We start from the raw sequence: 17981 nt of genomic DNA, 5'->3' as shown, positions 1-17981 counted from the left end.
CGTCTTGAAAGCTAAGCACAAATCTGGGCATTCAGACAACTCTTTTCCTTTCCTCATTCAGGGTGGGTTCATTGGCCCTCTGGCAGCCCATGTAAGTCAGTTTATCAAAAAGAGTAACTGAATTAGGGGACTCGGTCTAAAACATTCAAAGCCTGACAGAAGGTGCTGAATCCCGTAGTTCAAACCTGAGGGAGCAGGAGGTAAGAGCACAGGCTTTCTCTTTAAGTCAAAGCCTCCCTCTGAAGCCTGGCACCCAGAGCTGATGCCCAAAATAGACTCTGTGAAAAACGTTAGCCTGAATTTCCCTTTCCCTCAGCCTGAGCTCTTCAAACAGTCATCTGATGTGAGGTAAAAATGGGAAATCATAAAGCGTATTATTGTTATTAAATACTTCAGACGTTGCCTGGAAAGTTTTATTTTGTGAAAAGCTATAGCTCCTAGACCAGTGCTGCTGCAGGGGCTGGACAGTTAAACGAAGCAAAAAGTAAACTTTTTGCAGCAGAAACAGAAGAAGGGTATCGTCCTAACCATTTGCACTGGGCTCCATCTATTCTGCGACAGACAGTCAGCTTTTCACCACCGTACGATACGACTGGCAACTTGAATTTGCCGACCTGCTGTATTTATTATTGGGTGTCAGGTAAGGACGTAGACAGATGCATCTAAACCAAGCCATCTTCCTTTTATTTACTTTCCTTTACATTTCTGCTCAAAACAAACTGAGACCAAACTAATGACCACTAATTTTAATATGGATTTTGTATTCTGCTTTATAGCATGACTTCTCAATTCAGGCAGTAACTTGATTAAATCAGTGGTCATTCAGAAATGATACAGATAGTTCTGACCCACAGGAAGATCACACGGCCCTCCTAGCAATTTTTTTCATTTTTTACCTTAGGTTTCTTATAGGTCATCTCTAAATGCACGTGCACAAATCCACTTATTCTTCAGCTTCACTAAAACACAGCGTACAGGTTACAAAAATGTTCAGCATGGTGACAGAGAAAGGTAGAAAAACATGAATTCCAATCATTCAAGGAACAGCAAAAAGTAAAAAGAAGCAAAAATACATTGGTTTTCTATTTCATTATTTGATTAAAAAAAAAAAATTGGGTTTTTTGGTTTGGTTTGGTTTTTATGCTTAGCATTAGTGAGACTGGACCCAGAACAGCAGGATTCAAACTCTTACAGAATGATGATTGTGATTTAAAAAAGGCATGGAATTATTTTTAACTATAACAGAGCAAAGCAAGTGCATTTTTTGGCTCCACGTTGTTTAATAGTAGAACAAATGGTGACTAAATCCCTGTCCTAGATGTTGCTAGTACAAAGAGTCGCTGGAGTTGAACCACAAGCGAGTACCTGTGGCACGGGGCAGAGCTGTGACAGGCTGTGTGCCTCTCGCGTCTCTCAGCATGGGCTGCTCACAGGAGGGCATCTCCAAAACACACACCCTTGCCCACCCCACTGCACGCCAGTAACGTGTTAAAATACATGTGTTATATTTAAATATATCCAATGCTATTTGTTTATCATTAAGATTAGGAATAACTTCATGTGGATAAGAAAAGGAAACTGCATTGCCATGTTCATGCGTGCTTGAGATAATTCAACCTTACAGTTTTGACACATGTAGCTTATTAAGACTCTCAAGAATGTAAAAACACCATTGGCATTTTTCATATTGCAAGTGTCTGGTAGATAATAGCCGTGCAGATTTTATACAGAATGGCGCAAGTAAACTTGCCAAACTTTCATCATCACTCCTTTGGAAACTCTGAGGGGGCCTATTAAATTGGCATTTTGTTTGACGTGTACACAGAATGTGCTCAGCATGCAGAATAAGTATGGCAATAAACCTTTTCTTAACAGCTGTGTTATTTTAGCTAATGATAAACATGTATCTAAAGCCACATATCACCACAACTTAAATTGGTGAGAAAAGCTGAGTCACCCCATGGAAAGAGAGGCCATCACAACAGAGGAAGTCGTTTATTTATTCTTAACTGTGCAATTAACTGTCTCACCAATAAACACAGCCGAATACACAAATTGTTGTTCTAAATTAAGCAAAGTTCACAATCATCACAGCTTATATTCTGTCTCTGACCTTGCTGCGTTTATTCTTCAGCGACAGATTCCTACCTACGGGCACGTGCGTGCAATTATCACTGATCTTGATCGAAGCTCTGATTGCATAACTGAGAGAAGATTTTATTTTCTGGAAAGTTTCCTTAAGGTCTAGAAGCTTCAGAGGCCAAAAAGGCTCTTTTTGTCATTGTTGTGGCTCATTCCATTCCGGCTACATTCAAAATGAAAAAAATGTGGACATGCGAAATGCAGACGTTAACGAGCAAGACAGCATATTGATTTGGTTAAGCCATTTAATTTTGACAAACAGCCAAAACAACAATAAAAGAATCGCAAACCTGAAATATTGGAGATTTCATCAGCAGCCTACAATGAACAGGGAGATAATGAGTCCCCAGCAACCTCTAGGAAGGGATCGATGCTCTCCATGGAACTGCAGTGACTGGGAATTCCAGACAGTGCCCTTCGATTTTCTCTGAAGTCTTATCTTTGCAAAGTAAACAAACACAAGATAATAACCTTTAAACTTTCTGCAGCCGTTCATAAGCAGATTCACTACTAGAGAAGAGCAGCTGACATTCAATATTAGTCTCTGTCCAATACACTGTGCATCACAAAACTTGATCTTTCAAAAGGCACAGGTTGCAATTCCCAAAATCACGGCACTTAAAAAAAATAATAAAATTAATCAGGGTGCCTCGGAAGCATTTTACAGCTTTTCTCTGCACCAGCAAAGCTGTACACATCCCACCTTTCCAGTGAAAACTAAATTTACCGTATAATCAACCGAGTCCGCAATCTGAAGTCTTAAAAAACACTAAACATTGCAGAAAACACTGCGAAAACTAGTATCCAAGTTTCAAAATGGGAAAAATACCTTTGTTTTCAGCATTTTTTTAGAACATGACTGAATGGTGATCAAATTCAAAAATATCTTCTTTTTTATTTACTTGCAATCAATCTAATTTTGGTTCCTGTGTTCAGAAATATCTGAAGCAAGCTAAACTATGACACAGCTTTTAAAGAGCATGTGCCTGAAACACTACTGGTCTCTACGGACATGTTAACTTTTTATTTTTTAAACACCCTCAAAATTAAGTTAATGGCCATATAAAGCAGATTTTTTCAAGCTAAACTTCGACATATCTGTCTTCACAGAATTAAAAAAGGTATTTTACTCTAAATATTTGATAAAAGGCTTCTAATTCCTTGAAAATTCCTTGAAAAAACAGCAGCATTTAGACTACATTATCTTCCTCAATTATAATTGTATCATTTTATTACATTGGAGAGAGAAGAAGAATAGAAGAGGTAAGTGCTGGTACATTTCTCCCCATGTTATGTTTTTTACAGCAATTTGCAGAACACCATCAGTAGACACAGTGCTTTACAAACTACATACGAAAGGTCGTTGCCCCGGAGAGCTTATAACTACAGCAAACAAATCAAGTACAACAACCTTTCCATTCAAAGGAGATATGAGGACATTCCTTTCTACTGTATTAGTGTATCACGATAAAAGAGATCTTTTAACCACTTACGATCCCCAAGTCAAGCAGCACCAAATTTGACAAAAAGTGGCACATTGTCATCTCCTTGTCCTTCCTTACTCATAAGGTGCATCTTCAAACAGTGGGCAGATGCACATCAACTCACTTCATCACAGGCACAGACAGGAAGGTACGGAAACACACTGCATGGGAGACACAAGGGAACTGTACCTGTCAAAAAAAAACCCACTAAAATCCAGGAGCAGAAGCTGGGTCCAAGCTCTGCTGCTCTCCCACTCTTCATGTTACCCCGTCATGACTTTTCTTCTGACTCTTGCTGGCTACAGCTTAGCTCTGACATTTTGCAGAGTCATGCCCACCAAAAACACCACTTAAGGGAAGAGGTGGAGGAAAACAGGAGTATTTCACGGATGAGAAACAGGATGGAAGCTTGTAAGAACACAGACTGAGATGTCTGTTTATATTGTGGACTAAATATTAAAAGTTTCCTTTCAAGTTTACTTCTTTTCAAACTAAATTTCATATATGACATCAGACCTGGAAAACAGCCAATATAAGGTCCGACCAATTATGACAGTCTTTCAAAGTGTCTCCTTTTCTTTAATTTTACATCAGCAATAAGCAACTTCATTGGTTCCTTCAGAAGTACCATCATGCTCCTCTTACAAGAGCATTTATTGCTACACAGGCAAGTACAAACCACTATCAAAGCAGAGACGCTTTGTTTACATTGCAGGTTCTGCCACCACAGCAGCAGCGCCTGCAAGATACAAGCACAATCGTTTTGTTCTTAATAAGCTTCTTCATGAATGCAAAAGTAATATTTTTTTTTCTTTGATATAAAACCCCCAGTCCTTAGCGCTCTGCTGAGGTGCGCACTCCTCTCAATTCAAAGAATCTGTGCCTCCATAAGCCAAGAAATTTCCTTCATGGCCTTATGCAGCATCATCGCATTCCTCTTGCTACTTAGGAGTTAGACACTTCATAAATCCATCGCTGTCTACATCTTACCAGAATTTTTCCCGCAGCTAAGAAAGCAAGAAAGCTGGAGAAATCCTGTGCCGGGGAAAATACAATTTTCCATAGGCAGGACACGTTTAAACCTCTAGGGATGAGTGGTAGCTCAGAGGTCAATGGTGAAGGGCGGTCAGGGAGGTCGCCTTGGCCTCGAGCGGAGCCCTCCAGGAAGCACAGGGATGGGGAGAGCAAGTGCAGCAACTTAATGCACGAGACAAAATAATTTTCAGTCTAGAAATAAAATACTTTCTCAAAGTTATGTTTTAATCCTATTTTTCCTTCCACCACCACCCCTATCTCATCCCTCCTCTCCACCCAAAAACCTATCAGAGTTTACCCTTTAGCTAAGAAAGGAAAAAAATTATAAAGTAGTGCAAACCCCACTAAGGATAAGGTAAAAATGCTGAATATCTTTAACATCAGTCAATTCCCAATAGTAACATTTAGGGAAAAAAACTATTGTTCAAAAAGATGTTCTTTTTAGAAATTATTTCTGGTGATCATTGTCAGATGTACCAAATATTAAGGTTTTATTTATAATTGATTAACATAGATTATCACCTTCTATACACACTGCAAACTAGATTAATTTTGTATTATTAAGTATTATAAACTAAAAGGTGGCTATCAATTATTATGAGGTTTTCTTTAAAAGATGTATAGCCGATAATTAACAAGGTATCAGCACATTGTACACTGGAAATTGCTTACCCATTCATTAAAATAATGATTCACGTGTTACTTGTGCATGACTATAAACCTGAATATAAAACAGAACACTATTTTCTTACCTCCTGCCAATCCATCCCCCCAGCCTGCATTATTAGAAAAAAAAAAAAATTACTGAAGATGTTTTCTGTGGGTCACTGAGGAAAAGGTCTGGAAGAGTTAATACGGAGGTTGACTTTTGTTTAACAAAAGCAAAGACATACTGCATTTCCCTAATAACTCCCAATCATAATGCTTAGAGAAGAGGGAAGATAATTTACCAGGTGTACACATAATCTTTGCTGAATTACCAAAACACTGGAGTGAAAAGAGGAAGCTGCTGAAGCACAGGAGAAAAACCCTACATGTAGGTAAAGAATCAAATAGCTTAGCTTAATAATATGGGAAAATAATTAAGAACTTGAATCAGTCACTTACTGTGAGAGTAAAGTTTTCCTGGAGTACATTTAAACTGACCAAGTGGCCTATGTTAGGTAAAAGTGTCCTACTTTCAGTACACCCAAATATTCGGTTTTGGATGCGCTGTCTTGCTAGTCAAGTGTACAACCATCATGATTACTTTACCACACATATACCCAACACTGCCTCAGATTTTGTTTGCAATTTACTCCTGTAAATTCAAATGATTTTCAGCATCTTTGTCCTGACTGTTATCAAGTCTGTACTACTTTTGTAAGGTTTTTGTTTTTTCTTAGAAATTGAATTTATTCTCCTGTTAGACATCATTCTGCAAAAACCTCAGCAATGAAATTAAGTGGCATAGTTTCTCTGGCGTCAGACACCTAATTAAGTCTATCATGTTTTCCAATGCAGGATTTAACAAGAATTTCAGAAAAAATATATTATTATATCTAGTCACACTGGATACGGCTAGTAAGATTATTTACTTTTATATATACTAATGACAGGTTTTATTTTGCTGCTGTCCTGAATTTGAAAGCATTTTTAAATGTCACGTTTAACACATTTTGAGGGGATTAATAGCTGTGGTCAAACATAGACACCTGTGAGACACCATTCTTGGTGTACCAAGCAACAATGAGTAATGTGAATCTTTATGCCTCAGGGCACTCAATGTGGGCTGGACTACAATATCAAGTCCTGGGAGAAGAAGGGGTTTTGGTTCTATTTAAGTTGTATGCTTCTACATGCAAATAAGCTGACAAAAATCAAGCCTTTCCCTTGCCTTCAGACTCTCAACCCCTTCAGAAGGGATGAGGCCCAAGGCCTCACCCAGCACATCTCCCCACGGATGCCAGGGGACAGGGAAATAGAGCACTGGAGGTGCTGGCTGCTCTTCCACTGGGTCCTCTGACAACAGGAGACTTCAAAGACAGAGCAAAGCACTAAAGCAAGCACCCAGATGCCTCGGAAACAGCCTTTGGCAGCTGATATTAGACAAATATCATGGGAATGACCTTGCATAGCATAGAGCTAACATAACCGTGCTGTAAGGATAGGAGGGGAGATACCTACACTTTCATTTACATATACAAAGAAGAACTGTCCTGGAGGAAGTCGGGTGCCTTGCAGTTTGCATGGTAGCTAAATCAGCTGGTAACTTCTTTGTGAGTGTTTGAGAATAAACTCGGATGCAGCAGCAATGACCGCAAATGGTGCCTCCAAGAGAAGCAGATACGGAAATGTAAACTTAAGATACCAAACTGAGAATGATCCGACCTACCGGTCTTCAACAGATATTAGGAATGGAAAAAACAAAGCCAAACAAAACCCAGTGACCCTGGACAATGGCTTTCCTAACTTAAATAAGCAACAACCACGGTGTGGAGAAACAAGTGACAAAGTATACACTTGAAAGAAGAACTCTCACCTATCCTCTAAATGTCTAGCAATGAAAACACTGGTTGAACAGAAGAATGAACATTAATTAAATATGCTCATAAAAGCAGACTCAAAATGCTTTTCCTTTTTAAGCAAGAATTTAGAGAACAGACCATTCTGGTGAACCAGAACTTCTAAACTAACCAAGTGGGGTCAAGGAACAGTTCTTCAGGAAGAACCAAAAAAGGAAACAAAAGGAGGAAGAGCATTTCCTCTTTGCAGAGCTTCGCTTCAGCCTGCAGTCCCTTAACTGCAGTGATGAGACAGACCTTTTCCTCGCTAAATAGGAAATGTCTCTTCCTCCCGATAGAAAAAATGCACAGCCAAATCACCTGGAATTCCAAGATGTGAGTAAGTTTGAAATTAAAGCAGTTTTCACGTCCACAATGGACGCATACTTTATAAACAAGTAAGTCCAGGACAAGAGGTTATCTACGTCCAGCAAGACACTAAAAATAGTTGACAACTCTGATATATTGTGTTACTCCTAAAAGTCGTTTGAAGATTTTTTTTTTAGCTATATTAACACATGTAAGTTTTACGCATGTATGTCTTATGTGAAGTGTTTAGCATAACCAGGTCCCAAACAAAACTGCAAGAGCATAACAGAAGGTAAGCTACTTCAAATTATACTTTAGCTGCACGTATTTTATTATTTAATGTTACGTACACAAATGACACACTACACTCATTTCATGAATAACATTAAATATTAACAGCCAAAGAGGAAAAAAGGCGTAAGGTTGTAAATAGGAGGAAAGAGATGAACATTACTGCAAAATGTAAGATGGAAAAAATAAACATAAGATTATAGCTGTATTTTGTTATTATTTAAAAATGTCCACCCACTAGCAGGAGTACCTATTAACTTTGCTTGGCAAATGGTCATATGTAACTACCAGCAATTGTAAGAAGTAGAAGCATTTTTCTCATTAGAAGACAAAGAAACCAAGGGAGATTGGAAATGAGTATAAGGCAATTCTCAGAAAAGGTAACACTTTTTGGGGAATACTGCAGTAGCCAAGACTTGAGATCAGATAGCCATACTACCTCAAAGAGCCAGTTTTAAGGGTTTAAAACTTTTAATGTTTGCTTTTCTTTCCCGCTGCCTAAATTAAGACACTTAACCAGCTCTATTGATTTTACCCATTAAACCGTGGATTTTGAGATTACAAAGAACAACGTAACTTTTTAGAGTGAACTCCAGCCCCACGCGAGAAGGGCGCGCTAGCTAACTTCAACAGACATGACCTTTAGAAAGCAGTATTATTCACCCTCTGCTTGTGGGCGCTTTGACACATTAGCACTTTGCGAGATCTCCAGGCGGTATTTTATCAGCGGGGCCCATCCAGGCATGATGTGCACTTTCACAGCGCATTAGCATATCCAGAGGAGGAGCACTGAGGACTGCAATGGCCTTTCCTTGTAGGACAGACTTGAAGTGTGAAATGACTTTACTGACATTCTCGCTGACATCCAGGAACTCCTGTGCATATCCAAAATTCATCAGCTTGTAAAACCTAGCACCATATCCTGAAGAAACTAATTTCCAGAACAGCTCAACTATTAGTACTCTAATTTTTTACCTGCTCATAGCCTTACATTCTGAAGAATTCATCATCTTAACTTTTTCCTTCTTACTTTGCACGTTAAGAAAATACCGGTCTATATTCTACATCTAAGCTGAAGTTCAAAAAAAGAAATCAAACGTGTTTGACAATGTAAACGGAAACCCTGCTTCTCATCTTACATCTGTACCAACCAGAAATAACCCTGGTGAAGTCAGTCAGCACAGGTATACAAAGAGAGGGCATCTGGTCCAAAGAGTAACATAACCCTTTGTACGCAGACGCGACCAAGCAAAAGAGAGAGATGATAAAATGATCTGAGGCCACACAGCAAGATGGCAGAGCAGCCTGTAATAGGTTTTTCCTCCTTAATCACCAACTAGTTTCGCACTTGATGTTTCTGGTGGTCACTGAATCCCGGATGTCTGACCAGGGGATTCCCCCATTGCAACTTTCAAGGTCATCTTGGCAACAAGGTAGGAGGGCTCAAATCACAAACAGCGATCTACAATTACTTCAAACCATTCTGTAGCATGGTAGCTTGGGGTGTAAAACTAGACACAGACCTAGCTCATTATTATTAAAAACATTTCAAGTTGCTTCCAAATATAACTTTCAAATTTTAAGTAATGAAAATTCATGGGGTTTTTTCTCTTTCCTGTTTTATTAAACGTAGCAAATGAGCATAAATTTGGGCTACAAGCCACCCTCAACCCCTTGTCCTGGGCACTTTTGCAGATGTCCAACTGGCTTCACCAGTTTCTGAAACACACTGAAGGCTCTCCTGAGGAAAGATTGGTTTCGTCTTCTTTGGCACATTTATGTCAGCTCTAAGACACAACATAGCTCATTGCTTTAAAAAGGAAAGACAAGAGGGATTCTTCACCTTCAAAGTATAAGGCAAAGAAATTTGGTCTGGCAGTTACAATTCTGAGACCCATTCTTCCAGATCTGGATGTGACTTTTTCAAGGATATGAGTTAGTGGAACCCAAGAGGTTTTTTAAAATAGTAGATGCTAAGCAAGCCAGAAGAATTTCATCTTACAGAGGCAATCAAACTGCACTGTCTGTATCCTAACTGTAACAGCACTTCCCAAAGGACTCACACTAAGAATTCACCTATTGAGTTTAACATTTTTATAACCAAGCCTCTTATTACAAAACCCAACTTTTCTTAAAAGGCATTTCTGTTGGCATATAATAGTATAATGCATTTCACTCAATTCTGCAGTCATAAAGCATCAATGTTTACATTATACAATTTTGGCTAATGTTACATGGAGAAACAAACTTTAACCTGCATACCTCAATTTCAAAATAAATATTGCAAGTTTATGTTCCATTTCTGTGTTCTGCATCTTTGTCTTTAGGGTTTAGCACTAAGTGATGAAGAAGTTTATCTCATATGTAAGACATGCCACTAACACTGATCTGTTCCCTCGCCAAAACCTCAACAAAAGGGAGTTATGGGTCATTGAGCCAAAAAATTAAATGCTATAGCATACATCCAACGATGTGACCCTTCACTAGCAGATATCTTGTGGAAAAAAAAAAAAAGAAAAAAAAAACCCTAAAACAAATACAACTCGAATGTCTAACCAAAATAAAACATTCAGAAAAGAACAAGGTGAAATTTAGTCCCGCTTCAGGACGAAAGGTATCTTGTTACAACTTCAAATCTTTCGCAGCATCTGCTTGAGTACAGCTAGAACATGTGGAGAAAATTTATGGTATTTTATCATGGTTGGCTTGGGGGAAGGAAGAGGTTTCTCTGTGAGGTCAGGCGCAGGAAATTATTAGCTTTTTTCTTCAGTTCTTCAACACACATTCTCTTCTACTGATAACTTCACAGTCATTTTGCCTACAGAAAGCTGACTAGCCAAAGGAGTACTAAATTATGGTTAACTTGCACTATAAATGGCCACTTCAGTGGAACATACACCATTTTTTCCAGGTTTGAATATAACAAAGTCAAATTCCAGCCCATATTTGAGCAGGAGATTTGCACCTGATGAGCTTCAAGCTCCATATATATAACAGACTGATGCAGCTTAAAGGAAAACAGGGAATATTTGTAATTGTACTGCCTTTCCACCCTACTGCTGTTCTACTTTCCAGGCCCCTTCTTTAAGGAAAAAAAAAAAAAAGAGAGAAGAAAAAGACTAATCAAATAATATACCTATATACCTCTTATTATACACCCAATGAAATTCATCATGATTTTATCAAAGGGAAAGACACTGCATTGTAAAAATTAATGATGTTTTCTCAAAGCTGTGTCTGCAGTGTTCTCAGTTCAGCAATTATTCATCCAGCAGCTCACGTCACAGCTAAAGACAGATAGATACTAAGAACAGGACATCACCAACCTCACGGGAAAACAGAATTGGAAAACATTTTGGGGAAAAGCTGGGAGGAAAAAAATATAGCACTTTGTAACTAAGGTGAAAACAGAAAAATCAAACATATGCCACCATCCAGTTCATCCTTTTCTAAGCCCAGTAGGAATTTAAGAGAATTCCTGCATATTGAATTGGACAAAGCTGCGAGCAACTTCGTCCTCATTTGAAGCAGATTTAGAATAATTGCTGTCAAAAAAGTTGATAGCTTGAATGGCTGCAAGCACAAAACCACGAGTGTCTTGCAGTCACTGAAACAGGAAAAAGCTGAAAGACATCATATGACATGTCAGGTAGCTACAAGACATTAACAGGAAAAATAGGTACAAATATTTGTAATTAAAATACATTCACTAAAAAAAAAACACATCTAGGCCTGGAGTCTTCTAACTGTAACAGGATGCATTAATGATAATATTTATAATATATTAAAACGAGACTTTCTAATAACGCACTGAAGAAAACCAGAGGACAACAATCAAGAAACAACAGAAGAAAACACACGCATACTCAGCATCATCTGAATGGTGGCGATAAACAATGAATTAAAACTTTTGCTAGTCAATACCGCAAGATATGGTATCCAACTTATAGTTCTACCCATCCTGGAATACATTTAAATCACTAGAAGGATAAAACCAGGGCACAACATAGTAAAAGAGAAAGCAAAAGATTCAAAATCTGAAATGAAAAAATGTTGATCATCTACTCTATTTTCCTAATTAGTATTTCAGCTATTTAATGCACTTAAGTTCAGGCAGGAGACAAGCAATTCTCATTGCCTGCTGTCCTGGTTTCAGACGGGGTACAGTTAATTTTCTTTCTAGTGGCTGCTGTGTTTTCAGATTTGGCATGAAAGCAGCGTCGATAATGCATGTTGTTTTACTTGTTGCCAGGTGATGTTTATTTTAGTCAAGGACTTTTTTCAGCTTCCATAGAAGCTGTGAAGGAGCATAGGCAGAACAATGGAATGGCCAACAGAATATTCCATACCATAGACATCAGGCTCAGTATATAAATGGGGACTGGCCTGGGGGCAGGAATCCACGATCGCTGGTCAGGACGGGTTGGGCAAGCGATCATTGGGTGGTGAGAATGACTTGTGTTGTATTACTTTGTTTTGTAGATTCTTTTGCCGTTACTATTATTGTTATTTTCCTTTTCTGTTATTGTTCTATGAAACTGTCTTTAAAGGAAAAAAAAGACTGTGTGGTCTTTTCCTTTCCCTCCTTTTCTCCCTGCCCTTCTGGAATGGATGGGGAGAGGTGAGCAAGGGGCTGGGCTGGTCCTAGTTGCTGGCTGGGGTTAAACCTAACACCTGCCAACCAAGATCATCAGATTTATAAATCCCTTTTTATTAGAATTCCCTTTTAAATATAAATTCCTCATGATATATTTCCCCTAGCATGTAGTAATATAGCAATGTGCTTCTCTACAGTCTGTCTTTGATCTACAAGTTTGACATGAATTCTTTAAATTCGAGTGGTATTTGAGAAAAAAACAGCTTTGAAAGATGCATCATTTTTCCAGAGAATTCCATCAGATATAAACTTTGGACCTTCCAATTGACAAGACCAAACTTCATCTGTACAAAAATGAAATCCAAACCCAGCATTTTACATTCCATCAAGAGGGTGGAAATGAAGGAGGATGAGTAGTAACAAGCTTCCCATGTATGAAAGACGCCCCACCACCACCACCACCAATCGCCTTGTGTCACATTGCTACCAACAGCTACACCCCCCTACAAAATCCCAGCCAGACTGATCTCATTTTACTAGAATTTTTGAGAGAACGAGATCTGTGGCAGCAGTCATTCATAGCTTATACAAATACTTTAATTTTTCAAAAGAAAGGCAAAAAGAACAATCTCTTTTGCAATTTGTAAATAGTCCAATATAAAATATTAATGTACCATCAAAGGCGTGATTATTCAGAATTCCTCTTTGTTAGTGCTTTGAAATTTGAAGTTCATTTTACACTAAATGCGCTTATTTTAGTTTAAGAAAGCAGACTGTTTAAAAGTTAGCAACTGAAAACTTAAATGAAACTAAACTTAAAAAGTATATACAATTTTTTTTTAGTCCTGTATTTTCAGCGTGTATCTTTCTCCTTAATTTCAACCTCGACATTATAATTAGCTATTTTAGAACAAATACCTCATATGCTAAAACACAAACTCTTCATCTTCCAAGGTTATTCCTCAGTGTCACTTTTTTATAAATACTGTTAATGTAAAACACTGTCAGTGCGTGGCAAAGGCTGCCGTTATAACCTGAAACACTTCAGTAGCAAACGCGAGCTCAGTGAGCCCCTAAGAACTTCCCAGCAGTTACAGTTTAATAAAACAAGAGTCATGCCCTGATGACCAAGGCTTGATTTAAGAAAACAGTAAAGCACGTGTGCAAGTGCTTCTCTGAGTTTTGAGTTAAGGAAAAAAAAAAATATGAGAAATTGGTCAGAGAAGCAAACAAAAGCACAGATAAAAACTAGAAAGCTGGCAACAGAATAAGAGTTTTTTTTATAACAGAAGTGTAGAATTTAAGCAAGAGCATTCAAATCTACCTACATACATCTAAAAGAGCCTCCTTGGAACCATGTAACCTCTATCAAATGATAATCTGTGGGGTGTGCTCTACCACTGCAATTTGTATTTAATTACAGTTCCACAGTTATTCCTTATTTAAGCTATAATGCTCTCCAGGCAGAATGCATCTCAGAAGGCTTATTGCATACCAAGGGATGAAAACCATGCCGCTTCAATCACCAGAAGAGCAGCAAAATATCCCATGTAGTCACTGCTACATTACTGAAATGGCGTTTTTAAATATTACTTTCATATACTTTGACTGAAATTCATACATCACATGGAATGAATGAAGAGTTAATCAAAAGTTTAATTTGCATCTAGAGGCTAAGCCTGCAATAACAATTTAATATCATTGAAAATGTAATCAATTTCATAGGTGATAAACAAGGGGGCAAAGGGTAATATTATCATAAAAACACAGCAACTGCCATATTCAATCCTTTGGGATTCTTTAGATCCTGCTATACTAGACACTTATGGCTTACCTAATCAAATAACTTTAGACAACAGCCATAACTGAATGCTCCAGGAACAAATTAAGACTCATCAGTGTGCACATGTATAAAAACATTCCCCACTTCTCTGATCCGCGTCTTAAACATTTGTTAAGCCTTGAAGCACAAGGTTTTGTGGCCCTTCCAATAAAAACTCATGGCATTTTTGTGGTAATTGACATTATTGTTAATATTTCCTATTCCAATGAAGTGTATGGTTTGCTAGTGAGGACAACGTGATCCGCACATGAGCACATTTCAGCTACAGAAGACATACTACATTGTTCATAGGAATGAATTCAACTGATAAGATACCCAACAACAGCTGTTAACAACGATGAAAAGTTCCAAGTTCAGAAAAAACTCAAACAGCATTTTACAATTCCTCAAAACTCCAATTTCTTCCAAATAATGAAGAATGCTAATGAACATGGCCTGAATAACACAAAATCACCTCTCTGAAGCTGGACTTACGAAGTGAAACACACCTACAAGTAATAGAGATAAAAACAGAAAGCTAAACCCAAGAACAAATAAGGAAAACATAAGGTCTCCTAACAAAGCAGGAAAAATATTCCCTGCTCCCTAACCACCTTTCCCTCACAAGGCCACATCAGCCCGTCCTGCTCTAAACCAAAACTGATTTCAAAGCAAACTGTTCTATCGTTAAGCTGTAGTCAGTCAAGCTGTACTTTGCTACAAAGAACACTGTGTTTAAAAAAATTGCAATCAAAATACCAAGTCTTGTGAATTTTCCTTAGAAAGGAGATGAGCCTCATGAGGTCTTGACAAAGCCGCATAACCAAATAAGATAAAACCTAAAACAGGAAAAAGAAGTAACTAGTTCATGAGACAATAATAAATTATTAAGAGCACACTAAGTGCAGATCTACATCTAGAAATAGCTGATGGCTATAGGATTTCTGGTTTGTATTGAAGTCCAAAACAGGAGTTCCCTGATCTGTATGCCAAGTTGTATGGGAAAACCAGAAAGTTTTGGTTGTCTCTAATATACATCTGCCATAATTAAAAATGAGTGCTGTCAAACTACCACAAATGCCACAACAAAGTTGTTCATGTGTAGGTAGTGAGGATCTAGTCGTGTTGATACATGGACCCACCTGCACCTGGGAGACCTCTTAGCATCCCTAGAAAAGATGCCATTATGCCTAACGTTTAGGCCACATGCATGGCTCTGGACAGGTGTAGTCCCTGCATCAACTGTATGGTTAAGGAGCTGTGGGAGGTCGTCTAAATGAAAGGAAAACAGGAAAGATTTCCTCATCTCACATAGGTTTTGTTTGTTTGTTTTTAATTGAAGTATTTGTAATATTTGCCTTCTAAACCTCAAAAATCTCACCGCCTTACGAAACTGCTGACCCACTGTGGAACAGGTTTAAAGATATCCAACCACTTACGTAAAGGCATCCTTTTTACTGTCATGTTTTGGATGCTGGATTTCCTCATGTGTGTGTAAACACTTGTCCTTCTGAATTAACTTAGACAAAAAGTTAGACCAGCTTGCTAAAGTGAAAGATCCTAAGTGATGCTGACTTTTTCACATTTCAAATGCAAATTATTTATTCAATTACACAATGCCAAGTTATAAAAAAAAAAAACCTACAAAACACATTCCCACAGCTAACTCTTTTCTATGTACAGAATGGTGCAACTAAAATAAAATGCAACCTAAAAATGCTGCTTTCTTAATACCTCAATAAAGTAAAATAAAGTATGTACAAGGTCATTTGCATAATAATTACCAAAACAGTATTAAAAGGCAACAGTTTCTTCTAGAATGGCCTACGCGTCCTTTTCTTCTGATTCCATGAACATCATACAATGCACATAATTCTAAATCAGTTATAAAACCCTAATAATTTTTTCCATCAGGACAGTCTCTGTAATTTTATCCTGATAAACTATTACGGTAACATTTAAGAAGCAATGATAATGTACATAGAAATTGTGCTCATCTATTGTTTTTTAAGCTTTTATATTAAGGTTTGACCTCAAAGTCCTGTCAACTGAAATGGTAAAAATAAATTTATATATATTTAAATGCTTATTTAAAATTTTAAAAACAAACAAACAAAACACAAAGCATCACATCTAGAATTTTTGAAAGAAAACGGAAACTGTCATTATGTAGGAGAGACAATTTGACTGGGGTACTCTAACACACACTTGCAATGAGGAATAAAGAGGAGGGGACGGGAACACCCCATGCTATGACAGCCTATCTGCTGTTATTATATAGCCATTGCTTTATAAGCAAGTAAACTGCACTTCCAAAGATGGAACAAAATGGAGACAAACTTTATCAGAAGTTATTACATGAATACACAGTGAGGGTGTTAAGCTTCACATCATCACGAATCTTCAGTATTCTGCCCCTGCTGCTTTTCCTCCCCTCAAAAACTGAGAAATGTGTGGATATGAATCAATAATTCAGTTTTCGTATGTATTTTCTAAGGACGAAATATTCAAGAGAGCCTGGAATTTGCCGGGCCAACTGCAGAAAATGTTTTTTCAGCCATGCATATTCAAATTGCCACTTTCTTTATAAACATTAATGGAAATGTTGATGCTTCGAAGACTTTTATACAAAAAAATACGAGCTGACTTAGTAGCAGCAAAACCACCAGATGTATGGCTGGCATAAGAAACTTAGATGTGAACTGGATCTTTCAAGATGATCCCTCATTAAGAGCAAATTTCAGTTTTGCAATCCAGCAGTAAACACCAGACCTCATACCAAATTTAGTGGATAAGCTCTGTTACACAGTTGAACAACATTTGTCTTCTGTAATCATGATTCCCTGTGCTTTTAAGATTTACACTAATTAAACTAGAAAAGGTCACACGATTGAAAATGTTCACAATTTGGGCAAGACTCAATGACAAAATCTTTCCCATCTATCACTAATCTTTTATCAACAATAACTGTCACTTTGACAGAGTGTGTCTGTCAGCTCTCTCATGATTATACACAAGAAGCTTCAGCCTTTATCCTCTGGAAGAGTTCATGAGCTTCAGCTTGCAAAACTCAGTGAGACAGAGCCACAAAAAAGAGGAAGAGGAAGCAAAACCCAACACTCCTCAGGACTTCTCTGTCATCTGTACAGGAAAATTTCTCTGCAGTTTAAGAACTCCTTCAGATTTAACTTAAGGATTTCAGTATTGAAGTTCTGGAAGAAAAACATGTATACTTTTACAGCAGGAAGAAGAAGAGAGAGAAAAAAACACCTTGGTTCTAATCCCAACCTTTGAAAATTAGCTGCAGTGTGACCTGGGGCAATACAGCTTTTTATGTCTTGCTTTTCTCACGGATTATCCGGTAACATTGTTATTCCCCCAATTTTTGAAGCCTTAAGACCCTCTACAGAAGTCTACTCCATCCTTATCCCACACCATGCCTTGAAAAAAATGGGACGAGAAAGCATTTCCTATGTCTTCAGACTCTGATGCCAGCCAGCTAAAAGGCCCTTAAAATACCTCTGCATTTACAGGCAGTTGATGAGAGTTTGATCCGTCTTTAGTTCAGTTAGGAATTTGAAAGGATGTTGAGGCTTAGCCCTATGTTCTGAAGTCTTTTCCTAATCCTGCAGGCATAACCTAGAAAACTGTTCCCTCTCTGCATTCTCCTCTTCTCCAACTTTTCTTATTATGTGGAAAACTTTTTTCCCCCCAAAGTCTGCTCCCTCTCAGGTATTTAACGGGTGATTTAAAAGGAA

General features: G+C 37.9%; 1 protein-coding gene across 2 annotated transcripts in view; it reads right to left on the bottom strand.

The window, feature by feature from the left end:
* Positions 1-17981, bottom strand: part of LDLRAD4 (low density lipoprotein receptor class A domain containing 4) — a 298353-nt gene that overhangs the window by 225089 nt on the left and 55283 nt on the right. The window lies entirely within an intron of this gene.

The sequence above is a fragment of the Rissa tridactyla genome, chromosome 2 (genome assembly GCF_028500815.1).
Source record: "Rissa tridactyla isolate bRisTri1 chromosome 2, bRisTri1.patW.cur.20221130, whole genome shotgun sequence".
NCBI classification, from domain to species: Eukaryota; Metazoa; Chordata; class Aves; order Charadriiformes; family Laridae; genus Rissa; species Rissa tridactyla.
This window is presented reverse-complemented; position numbering and strand designations above follow the sequence as displayed.